Source organism: Peromyscus leucopus, chromosome 8b (assembly GCF_004664715.2).
Source record: "Peromyscus leucopus breed LL Stock chromosome 8b, UCI_PerLeu_2.1, whole genome shotgun sequence".
NCBI classification, from domain to species: Eukaryota; Metazoa; Chordata; class Mammalia; order Rodentia; family Cricetidae; genus Peromyscus; species Peromyscus leucopus.
The window spans coordinates 44491878-44503893 of NC_051086.1; positions in this window are offsets into that span (position 1 = coordinate 44491878).

Here is a 12016-nt window from a genome sequence, read left to right on the forward strand (position 1 = left end):
ACTCTGAGTGGGGTGGAATGGCCCAGCAGGAAATGCCAATGCTCTAGTGTGGCCTCCCCTGGATTTAACTGATGTAAGAAGTATGGAGCGGTGGGATGGCCGCCTTGCCTCTGGGGACATCTCCCCGAGGGACAGATATGTCCCTCGAGTCAGTAGGCTGAGCTGAACTCAAGACGGTGGCTCCTGACAGTGCCAGGACTGCCCCATGCCAGGCCCTAAGTCCTGTTGCCATTATTTCTCCTGTCTTCCTAGCAAGCGAGGCAGGCCTGACCCTTCCACCTGGCCATCCATGTCCCCACTGCTCCAGCCTGAGCCAATGCGTGTCCAATACCAAGGACCCTTCCCATTCTGCAGCTGCTCCCATGTCATGAGCAAAGCCACCGTCCCGTGTAGGTGATTTCTCAGTCTAGCCAAGGAAACAGAGCGGAGGGCTAAGCTGTCTGTCCCCATCATTCAAGGGGCAGAGCTAGGTTCTCCTGCAGACTTAGAGCTGGGTCTTACTTAGTATGATGGCAGTGGCGACTTTAGTTTCACAGTGACTCCAAGACCTGCCACCCATTCGCCAGTGGCATTAGTGCTCAGCGGGCCACCATCGCCTCACGCTCCACTCAGCAGTTGGGCTCGTGCTCTGTGATGTGTTAGAGTTTAACTGAACCCTTCCAGAGGTGTTAATGAGTGAGTGGCTACCACCGGGAACACACTGGCCTACAATCCCACCTAGCTTGTTACTTGGCAACCCTGAGCAGAGACTAAAGGTTAACTTCTGTGCAGGACCAGACCAAGGCAGGAAATTGAGTCTCTCCCAGCACAGGCTTCAGCAGGACTACATGGTTCTGCCCCCACTACACTTGCCTGCAAGCTGGGCTCAGTGCAAAGTGACTGTCTGCAATGTTTGTGAATCAAATACTCACTTGTACCAGTCTGAAAGACCCACTGGGTGACATCCAGCTTTATTGAGTGTGGCGGTTTCAATAAGAACGGCTCCTGTGTAGGGCTGTGGTGGCGCACGCCTTTAATCCCAGCACTCAGGCAGATCTCAGTGAGTTTGAAACCAGCCTGGTCTACAGAGTGAGTTCCAGGACAGCCAGGGCCACATCAAGAAATCCTGTCTCAAAAACCAACCAAACAAAAAAGAATGCCCCCCCCCATAGGCTCATATATCTGAATGCTTAGTCACCAGGGAGTGGCCCTATTTGAAAGGATTAGAAGGATTAGGAGGTGTGGACTTGCTGGAGGAGGCGTGTCACAGGGGGGTGGGCTTTGAGGTTTCAAAAGCCCAGGCCAGGCCCAGTCTCTCTCCTCTGTGTGTGATCAGGATGTAGCTCTCAGCTACTGCTCCAGTGCCATGATTGCCACCATGCTCCCTGCCGTGATAATAATGGACTGACCCTCTGAAACTGTAAGCAAGCCCCAATTAAATGCTTTCTTGTGCAAGAGTTGCCTTGGGGGCTGGAGAGATGGCTCAGAGGTTAAGAGCACTGACTGCTCTTCCAGAGGTCCTGAGTTCAATTCCCAGCAACCACATGGTGGCTCACAACCATCTGTAATGAGATTTGGTGCCCTCTTCTGGCCTGCAGGGACACATGCAGACAGAACATTGTATGCATAATAAATTTAAAAAAAAAAAAAAGAGTTGCCTTGGAGCTGGGCGGTGGTGGCGCACACCTTTAATCCCAGCACTCAGGAGGCAGAGCCAGGCGGATCTCTGTGAGTTCGAGGCCAGGTCTACAGAGTAAGTCCCGGGAAAGGTGTAAAGCTACACAGAGAAACTCTGTCTTGAAGGGAAAAAAAAGCTGTTTCTCAGGCCATTTTCTGTTACTGCAACTGAATACTGCTGGGTAGTTTATAAAGATTCACGTAGCCCATTGTTCTGGAAACCAGACCAAGAGACACATCTAGAATGGCTCGTCTTTCTGGTGGGGACCCTGCAAGTCCAGAAGCAGGGCAGAGAGGCATGTCTCCAAGAGATAACAGCCTTGAAAACAGACCCACTGGGGCTACAACCTATGGATCAGGTAATTATATCCTAATCACCTCTCAGTCTCCACGTGACTGCAATTTCCAGTAAGAGAGATTAGGGGACGTGTTCAAACCATAGAGCATCCATCTAATAAGAAAGTCTTGAGGCAGGGGGAGGGGCTTGGACCTGCCTCTCCTGAATGTACCAGGCTCTGCTGAGTCCCCATGGGAGGCCTTACCTTCTTGTAGGAGGGAATGAGGGGTAGGTTGGGGGGGGGGAGGTTAAGGCTGGAAGGGCAGGAGGAGGGAAGAGGGGGATCTGTGATTGGTATGTAAAATGAATTAAAAAATTCTTAATAAATAAATAAATAAATAAATAAAATAAGAAAATAACAGCAGTTGGCCCAAAAAGGAAGGCGGCACAGCATCCCTCTAATAAACATCATCTCTGAAGGAAAAAAAAAGTTCCTGGACTCATGAGACCCACTTTCTGAATGAGTCGGTCATCAGTGTGGGGGTTGGGACCAGAGCAAGACAAATGTGTAATCATCGACACCCAGCAAGCACAGCCAAGTCAAAGACTGAGTCAGGCCAGGAGCGGCTTGAGGACTCACTGCAGAGGTGAGCTTATTCATGTGGGAGGGAGGGTGCACAGTCAGCTTGATACTACGTGCCATAGGTCACTTTTAGAGGTGATAAAGGGCCCCACCATTAGATAATTTGGGGTGGCTTTGGCCACCTTAACCAGGCTTTCTCAGGAAGGCCTCATCTGAAACGAAGAGGCAACTTGAGCGGGTATTCTGGTCAACCTCCTCCAAGCTGGAATCAGCAACAGCTTTTGTGGGGAGGCATCTGAAGGATTTTCTCTCTTAGGTAGCCTGGGACTGTGGCCCAGGGCTGACTAGTGCTCTGTGTAGATGAGCTGGAAAGAGCTGGAAGCCCCGCCTTGACGATTCCCATATACTCTGAACAGCTGGTAAGCTAAGCACAAGGCCAGGCCATGTTTCATCTAGGGATGTATTGTTTGTTTCTGCTATCCTGCTATCAACTGCTCTCTGTACCTACCGGGGACAACCACACAGGTACCAGTGCAAGACAAGTATAAGAGCAGAACTCTGGAAATGCCCTCCACAGCCTCCCAGGCAAGGAGATGTGGGCATAATGGGGCCTCCAGGCTGGGGGACGCCACATCCAGGGCAAAGGCCAGGCAACTGGCTTCACGCAATGGAGTGGGAAATAGTGACTCCGAATGCCAAAATGTAAATGGCAGAGCTAGTTGATAAAAGACAGACAGACAATAGATAGACGCTTGGGTTCAAGAGGGACACTGAGGTGGACTAGCCTTTTGATAAGAGATTTATTAGAAGTGTTATAAAGATCACATTAACATGGGCCAATGGGCAGCTGTATGGCAGGCACTCTGAGGAGAGTTCAGACTCACGAGGCGGAGTGTGGATCCCTTCTTACAGGTCTCTGAGGAAGGGGGAGGTTTCATGTGGTCAGGCTGTTTCTGGTCCCCTTGTGGGTGGCAGAGGAGAGGGAGAGAGAGGTATTGAATTGCCAAGAAAGGATGTATGTAGAATGGACAAGAAGGGATGTATGTAGAAAATGAGGGGAGTGCCCATCTTGTGGAGGTGTGCGCACGCCCTACACTAGTGTGGGGGATGTGCCTGAAGCCCTCCAATGTCCTAAAGCCTGGCAACCTGAGGTCTGTAAATTTCCCTGGTGATGTGAGACGGGCACCTGTTATTCTCCTGAACTCAGAGCACCTGTGGTGTCTGTTAGGGAGTCACAAACAGGCTCCTGAGAGGGCCGATACTTCCAGAACAAAGAGGCTGCTACAGGAGAGCTTGGCCTGAGCAGCAGTCTGGTATGGATTCTAACTGACAAACAAGAGGATTTTAGATGGCTACATGATAGACAGACAGACAGACAGATGATTGATAATGGAGAGACATTAGATAGATGATAATGGATGGTAGATGGATAGATTAATAATTAATAGGTTAAAGATAGGTGGATGATAGACAGGTGGGTAGATGATAGATAATGGATGGTAGATGGATCAATTAAGAATTAATAGATAGGCAGATATTAGGTGATAGAAGACAACAGATTAGATGGTAGACATATCCTCTCATTATACACAAAAGTTATATATCTGAACTGCTGATATGTTTAGGACTCAAAGCAAGCTTGTACGAGAAGAGGAAGACAAAGGGTAAAAGAATCATCACTATTCATACTCCAACATGGCTTGAGCATTTTTTTTAAGACTGCAGCCTTGGGGCTGGAGAGATGGCTCAGCAGTTAAGAACACTGGCTGCTCTTTCAGAGGTCCCGAGTTCAATTCCCAGCAACCATACGGTGGCTCACAACCACCTATAATGGGATCTGATGTCCTCTTCTGGCATGCAAGTGTACATGCAGATAGAGCACTCACATACGTAAATATTAAAAAAAAAAAAAAAAAAAAAAAAAAAAAGACTGCAGCCTTTGCCTTGGAAAAGGCTGGGAACCCCTGGCTCATGCTGGAGCTCCTCTGGGAGCCGGTTCAGGCTGGTTTTAACTTCTTAGAAGCCAAGGAGAGTCTTGTAGGCTTTATGAAAGGTAGTGGAGATGAATCCACCCCTTTCATTCACTCATCAATCCCAGACAGGTGACACTTCCTAGATGCCAATGCCCACCTGCGTGCAGCACCTGCATCTGCTGGGCCATACCCTCTTGGCAACCCTCCCTGCCTGGCTTCCCTTCCCTTCTGTTTGCTGATCCGGTGGCTGAGCTTTGGGTGTGTAAGTCCAGGCGGCCACTTCACAGGTCCTCTCAAGCACCCCACTGAACAATCCAGCCCTCACCATCCCTGCCTTCTCCAAAGCTGCATGGGCTCAGCAGGAACCCCAGGGGCCAGCTCAGGTCCCTGTCGTCCTGCTCACCATCACTAATACTTAGTGAGTGCTCACTGTACACAGCCACTGTCTACCTCAATGTTCCCAATTCTCTGATGGATGTCACTGTAACCAAATGCCTGATGTGGTAGTTTGAATGCAATTGACCCCCATAAGCTCATAGCGAGTGGCACTATTAGGAGGTGTGGCTTTGTAAGAGTAGGTGTGGCCTTGTTGAGAAGTGTGTCACTGCAGGGGTGGGCTTTGAGATCTCAGTGTCACAGACCACTTCCTGTTGCCTACAAGATGTAGGACTCTCAGCTACTGCTCCAGCACCATGTCTGCCTGCATGTCCCATCATGATGATAATGAACTGAACCTCTGAAACTGTAAGCCACCCAATTAAATGTTTTCCTTTGTGAGTTGCCTTTCCCATGGTCTCTTCACAGCAATAGAAGCATGACTAAGACACCTGATGAGCAGGAACATAAAGGAAGGACTTACTTCGGCTTAGGCTTATGGTAGGGGAGGCATGGTGCCTCTAGCTTTGGCATGGCAGTTCAAGGCTGGTCACACTGTAGTGGTAGACGGCAAGCAAGTGTGTCCTCTAAGCCTAACCCTCTGTCCACCAGCCAGGCCTCACCTCTTGAAGGTTCCACAGTCTCCCAAGGAGGCACCACCAGCTAACACATGAGCCTGGGAGCACATCTCACATTTAAAAACCACAGTATCAATTACTCAAGGCAGAAACATTAAGGAACCCACTGAGGATCACACAGTAACTAAACGGGAAGGACCCAACTGTCTACCCACCCAGGTTTCCTCCACGGCCTGCTATGGATCATCATAGGTTTTCAGTGTAGGTTCCAACAAAGGATCTTGTAATGCTGCACCCTGGAATTTCCCAAGGAGTCTCATGCTGAGTAAAGGAAAAGGTTGAAGCCTGGTGCCAAACAGGAGCGGAGAGATACCACACCATCCTGTCAACTCATCACAGCCCAGACAATGGGTCAGTGATGGACATGACCACACCTTGATCAGGATTATTAGTTATGTATATCTCTCATTCTCTTTTTAAACCTAAACCTCCGTCAGGCCTCTGGGAAATGGACTTGGGCCAGGAAGTGTCACAGATCCTTTTGTTCTCCCTCTCAGTGTGGCCATGTTAAATACACTTTCTCTTTCTCTGTTTAATTGGCACACTGAAGATGACTGGCTAAGCCCAGCTTGTTAGGTCTGCCCAGAATCAAGAATGTCAACACAAACTTATGCATGATGGCACATGCCTTTAATCTCAGCACTTGTGAGCTGGAAGATAGAGGCAGGAGTATCTGTGTGAATTCAAGGCTAGCCTCGTCTACAAAGCCAGCTCCAGGCCAGCGAGGGCCACATAGAGAGACCCCATGGAAGACTGCCTGGAAACAACACTCGTTTTTTCCATGGAGATGTTTCAACTAAGAATGTTATAATCTCAGCTAAGTGCTGTGTGGACTACAGGACAGGTTGGTGATGACGTGCATGCTCTAAGTGAATTTACAGGATGCTAGGAAAGGTAGGAAGGTGTTTATTAAATGCACTGGTCCAGCTGAGGTGGGAGGAACTGTGTGGCCGAGGGGCTGGCAGTCACTAGTCATCCACAGCAGCTGAGGGGCTGTTACCTAGTCATCTCAGGCCATTTGTGTGGGGTCCATATCTGAGGACAGGCTAATCTTGGTGGGTTGTTAAGAATTTATTATTACATGTGTATATATGATGGGGGGGTGGGCATGTCACAGCACACATATGGAGGTCAGAGGACAACTTTGTGGAGTTGATTCTCTCCTTTACATGAGTTCTAGGGACCAAATTCAAGTCATCAGGATTGCCTGGTTTGTAAGAAAATGGCCCCCAAAGGGAATGACATTAGGAGGTGTGGTCTTGTTGGAGGAAGCCTGTCACTGTGGAGGTGGGCTTTGAGGTCTCATGTATGCTTAAGCTACTCCCAGTGAGACAGACCACTTCCTGTTACCTACACATCAAAGATGTAGGGCTCTCAGCTCCTTCTCCAGCACCATGCCTGCCTGTGTGCCACCATGCTTCCCACCATGTTGATAGTGGATTAAACCTCTCAACTGTAAGCGAGTACCCCAATTAAATGTCCTTTATAAGAGTTGCTGCGGTCATGGTGTCTCTACACAGCAACAGAAACTCTAGGACACCCGCCAAGTGCTTTTACCCACTAGTTCTCACTATTTCTGTTAACTTTCTTAGTTTAAGTTACTAGTGATTATTTATGCATTTATTTTTGACTGTTTCATACATGTTTGTAGTGGAAATTTTCCTGTGTCCTGCAGCTGCTCGGTCCCAAATAAACACACAGAAGCTTACATTAATTATAAACTGTTTGGTCTATGACTCAGACTTATTGCTAGCTAGCTATACATCTTAATTAACCCATTTCTATTAATCTGTATTTTGCCACTTGGCCGTGGCATTACAGTTCCTTGGATGGTTGGATGGTATCTGCCCCGACTCTGCCCTTCTCCCTCTCTCTCTCTTGGATTTCCCACCTGGCTATAATCTGCCTTGCCATAGGCCAGAACAGCTTCTTTATTAACCAATGGTAGCAACACATATTCACAGCACACAGAAACACCAAGCATGTTGCCTTGGTTTTCTACTGCCATGAAAATACCATGACCAAGGCAACCTATAAAAGAAAACATTTAAGCCGGGCGGTGGTGGCGCACGCCTTTAATCCCAGCACTCGGGAGGCAGAGCCAGGCGGATCTCTGTGAGTTCGAGGCCAGCCTGGGCTACCAAGTGAGCTCCAGGACAGGCGCAAAGCTACGTAGAGAAACCCTGTCTCGAAAAACAAAACAAAAAAAAACAAACAAAAAAAAACATTTAATTTGGGATTCATGGTTCCAGATGTTAGAGTCCATGGCCAGCAGGCACAGCAGGACCAGTAGCTGAGAGTTTGCATCTGATCTACAGGCACAGGTGGTGTGAGGCACGAATGGGGCCTGGCATGGGCTCTGGAAACCTCAGAACCTTCCCTGAGTGACACACTTTCTCCAAGGTCGTATGTGTGTCCTAGTCATTCCTCACCAGTTCTACCAACCGGGGACTAAGCATTTAGACACACAAGTCCATGGAGGCCACTCTCAGTCACCCTGTCAGGTGTGTATGGTACTTAAGTCATCACCACTGCTACCGTTCACTGCCTCTTCTCCCCCAAAGCTCCTTCTCTTCCCAAGCAATGTCCCCCAAAGTCCAGGTCTTTCTCGTGTCCCACTAAATTTAGTTGAGAGTGCCTGCAGGGGTGAGGGTGGCAGGTTTTCTACCGGAGCATGGGCAACTTACCCGTGGGAACTCTACTTAAGACGGACACCCCTCCCCCGGATCCATTACCTCTTCTTCCTCAGTGGCACTTTCTGCTACAAAAGCTAGCTGGCAGGGGGGAGCTTCCAGCTCAGCTCTAGCCTGATTTCTGTGTTCTGGAACCATGTGGATGGTGACTTCACCACAGCATCTTACCATCATATCCAGGTGGGCAACTAAGAGCTTGCATTGTTTGGGCGCCTCTGAGGCTTCCTGACCCATAAGGCACCCCATGCCTATCAGTCTATGGAACAATGGGCCCCAAGAAACTGCAATTTCCCCCAGGAATCTCACGCTGAGAGAAGAAAAAGGCTGAAGCCTGGGCTGGGCAAATTGTCCCCAGAAAGATTCACAACTTGTCAGACCACCCTGGAGGAAAGACTAGAGCTGAGACAGCAGGACACTCCGACCAGGACTGCTGCGCCTGAAGAGGTCTAGGGTGGAGGGGCTCACTGGACCTCTTGGCTCCTCTTCCCAAAGTGGCCATGTTGAATATACCTCCTTTCTGGTTTTCTAATTGTCCTGTTGCGGGTGGGGGCACAGCCTAAGTTGCTGGGGCTACCACCACCCTGCTCAGACCCCAACAGCTTCAGTACCACCTTCATGCACAAGCAGGAACCATGGGTGTTTGGTTAATGCTCTCTGAGCCAGCTGCCCTGTACCTCGGACAGGGAGTGCTAAGGCTAATGGGTTGGGACGTCTGGCATACAGTGGCAGTCAATAAGGGTAGTAATTTCCATTACACTTATCACAGAAGTTAGCAACTTTTTTCTTTTGAACTTTTAAGTCTAAATATTAATTATCACCCAAAGGCTAGGTAGGTAGTCGGCTACTCAACGAAATTCAGATTCAGATCAAAGCAGACAAAGTGAGGCCAAGAGGGACTGCTGGGTACACTCCAGCTCTGCCGTGTGTGGCTAAGCAGGCAGATCTGTGTGTGTTTATCCTGGGGACTTTGAGTGTTGGATAATTAACATTCAGAGCCATTGGTATTTTACAGATCTCATGGTGGGAACTGGATGGAGGCTGAGATCATTTACAAGAAAATATACCTTGACTTATGTATCTGTATTGTGTGCACGTGTGTATGCCATGGCATGCATGCAGGTTAGAGGATAATCTGTGGAAGTTAGTTCTCTCCATTATGTGGGGGCCCAGGATCAAACTCAGTTTTGGCAGCAAGCACCTTTACCCACTGAACCACCTTGCTGGCCCAGGACTGGTCATTTTTAAACACACAGTGGATCAACCACAAAGGAAACCACTTGCCTTATGCTTCCTTAATCCAGCTGGAGAGTTACTTGATCAAAGGGAGTGTTCCATTTATCACTGACTAGTTTCCAACCACCATGAGCACACATTTGTGCCTAAGGGGAGCTTAACCACTGCCTCATTCTTTCTCCAGAGAGGAATTCTGTGGTTTTGTGTTACCCAAAACATTGTGTACTCTAATATTAAACATAGAGGTTAGGCAGTGGTAGCACACTCCTTTAATCCTAGCATTCCAGAGGCAGAGATCCGCCTGGATCTTTGTGAGTTCAAGGCCATACTGGAAACAGCCAAGCATGGCAACTCACGCCTTTAATCCCAGGAAGTAATGGCAGGAGGCAGAAAGGTATTTAAAGCGTGAGGACGAGAAACTACAGCTGGTTAAGCTTTTAGGCTTTTGAGCAGCAGTTCAGCTGAGATTCATTTTGGATGAGGACACAGAGGCTTCCAGTCTGAGGAAACAGGATCAGCGGAGCAATTAGCAAGGTGAGGTTAGCTGTGGCCTGTTCTGCTTCTCTGATCTTCCAGCATTCACCCCAATACCTGGCTCTGGGTTTGTTTTTATTAATAAGAACTTTTAAGATTCGTGCTACAGAATCCTTTACTGCCATTAGTGGGGTAGAGGTGACAGAAAGGGCTGGTGGTTGGGAAGATCCTCTAGGCCCTGGAGCCCAGGGGGGAAGAACTAGGGTCTCATGTAGAAATTGGGAGGTATTTCCATAGTGGGTTCCATTTATAAACCTTCTGGAGTTGACTTTGTTCAAATCGAGAAGAGCTCAAGTGAACTGTCAGGTTGCTCACAGTAAGACACAGGAGTAATAGTTAGCCAGGGCCTAGGAAAGGGAAGAGCTGTAGGAAATCTGGCCAGAGGCTTTTTCCTGATCAAACTTGGGCATGGAGCTCTGATGTGAGAACAATCAACTAGGAAGTCATTGTCCTATTTTTATGAAAGGAGAAATCCCAGCATTGGAAGGAGCCAGGAGCCAGCAGATCAGAGAAGACAGAGTGAATCAACCAGAAAACCCACAAGGTAAAAATCGAAGTCAAATCACACGCCAAAATCCCCAGGCTGAGGAAGTGTAAAAGATCTGAGATGGAGCAAGTGAGCGGGTAAAACAGCAGGACTAAGAGAACGAGAGAGAGAGAGAGAGAGAGAGAGAGAGAGAGAGAGAGAGAGAGAGAGAGAGAGAGAGAGAGAGAGAGAGAGAGCTCAGTAGGTAAAGTCATAATAAATAGCATGCCCTATTCACGGGCCATGTCTTTATTCACCCTAACAGCTATACAGTTCCAAGTGGGTTCTACAAGGCCCAGCCAGGACAGGGGGAAGAGCAGGGCACCACCATCTGGGCCTGGACAGAATGACACCACTGCCAGACACGTACCCTGGAATGAGGCTGCAGCCGAGGCCATCGGCAAGTGGGTCTGGCCATGGGCTGAGAAGGTGGGGTGCTTGGAAGCAATTTTAGAGACAGAAAGTGTAACTTAGAGGTAGATCCACCCAGCGCACCCCATAGCACTCTCAGAGGGGCTCTTTAATAGTGATGGATTGGAGAGCTAAGGTATTGATGACCAATGGTCACCAAAGCCACCTGAGTCAGTGGGTTCTGAGTTCACTGACTCACACCAAGAAAAGGGAATTCAGACAAGCAAGCAGAGTGAATGTAAGAACTCCCAAGAATGGGAGAGGTCCCAAGGGCCAGAGCCCAGAGCCTTTCGGGACCTTACAGTGGCGGGACCTGGAAGAACATTGAAATCTTCATTGAGATTGGTCATTCTGAGCAAACAGAGGTAGTGAGTGGTCAACACGCCGTATGCTCTTTCCTGGCCTAAGCAGCCAACTGGAGAGTTACTTCTCCACCCGTGGATGTAGTCTCAAGATTCATTAGGGCCCCGCCCTCTCACTAGCTTGACTGGTCTTGGAGCAAAGAAGAGACTGAGAGCCAAGTGGTGACCACTCCTGCACAGTGACGGCTGCACTGGTGTTTGGCTCTACAGCCACCCGTGGTGCTCAGGACTTACTACCCTGCGTTCTTGATGGCACAATACATTCATTTTTAACACATCTGTCAACAGCTGGCACAGCAGTGTAAACTCTAACTATACCCCCGGCCCGTCCTAGGCAGGTATGGATCTCACTAGGTAGTCCAGGTTGGCCTTCAACTCCCAGCACTCCTGCCGAGATTTCTAGGATGTGCCATCATGCCCAACCTACAGTTTTTTCTGTTATGGGATTAGGATTCAAGTCCACATCGTCTCTGACTGCCAAGTGGAGAAGGCAGTCTGCTGAGGGTGCCTCTGGCTGAGCACAGTCTGGGAAACTGAAATTTCAAACCTGTTGCAGAGGTTTACTCTGAGAGGGAAGTAAGTGGGTAGGAACTCAAGCTAGGTATGTCCTCCTTTCTGGCAATCCCAGGGCCCTCAGCACCATGGCCCTTTCTAACCATGAATACACACGGTGCTTCACACATGTGGGCCCAGGCATGTGCACCTGCATACCCTCCATATTCTGATACCTCTGGCATAGCTTTCTCCATGCTCTT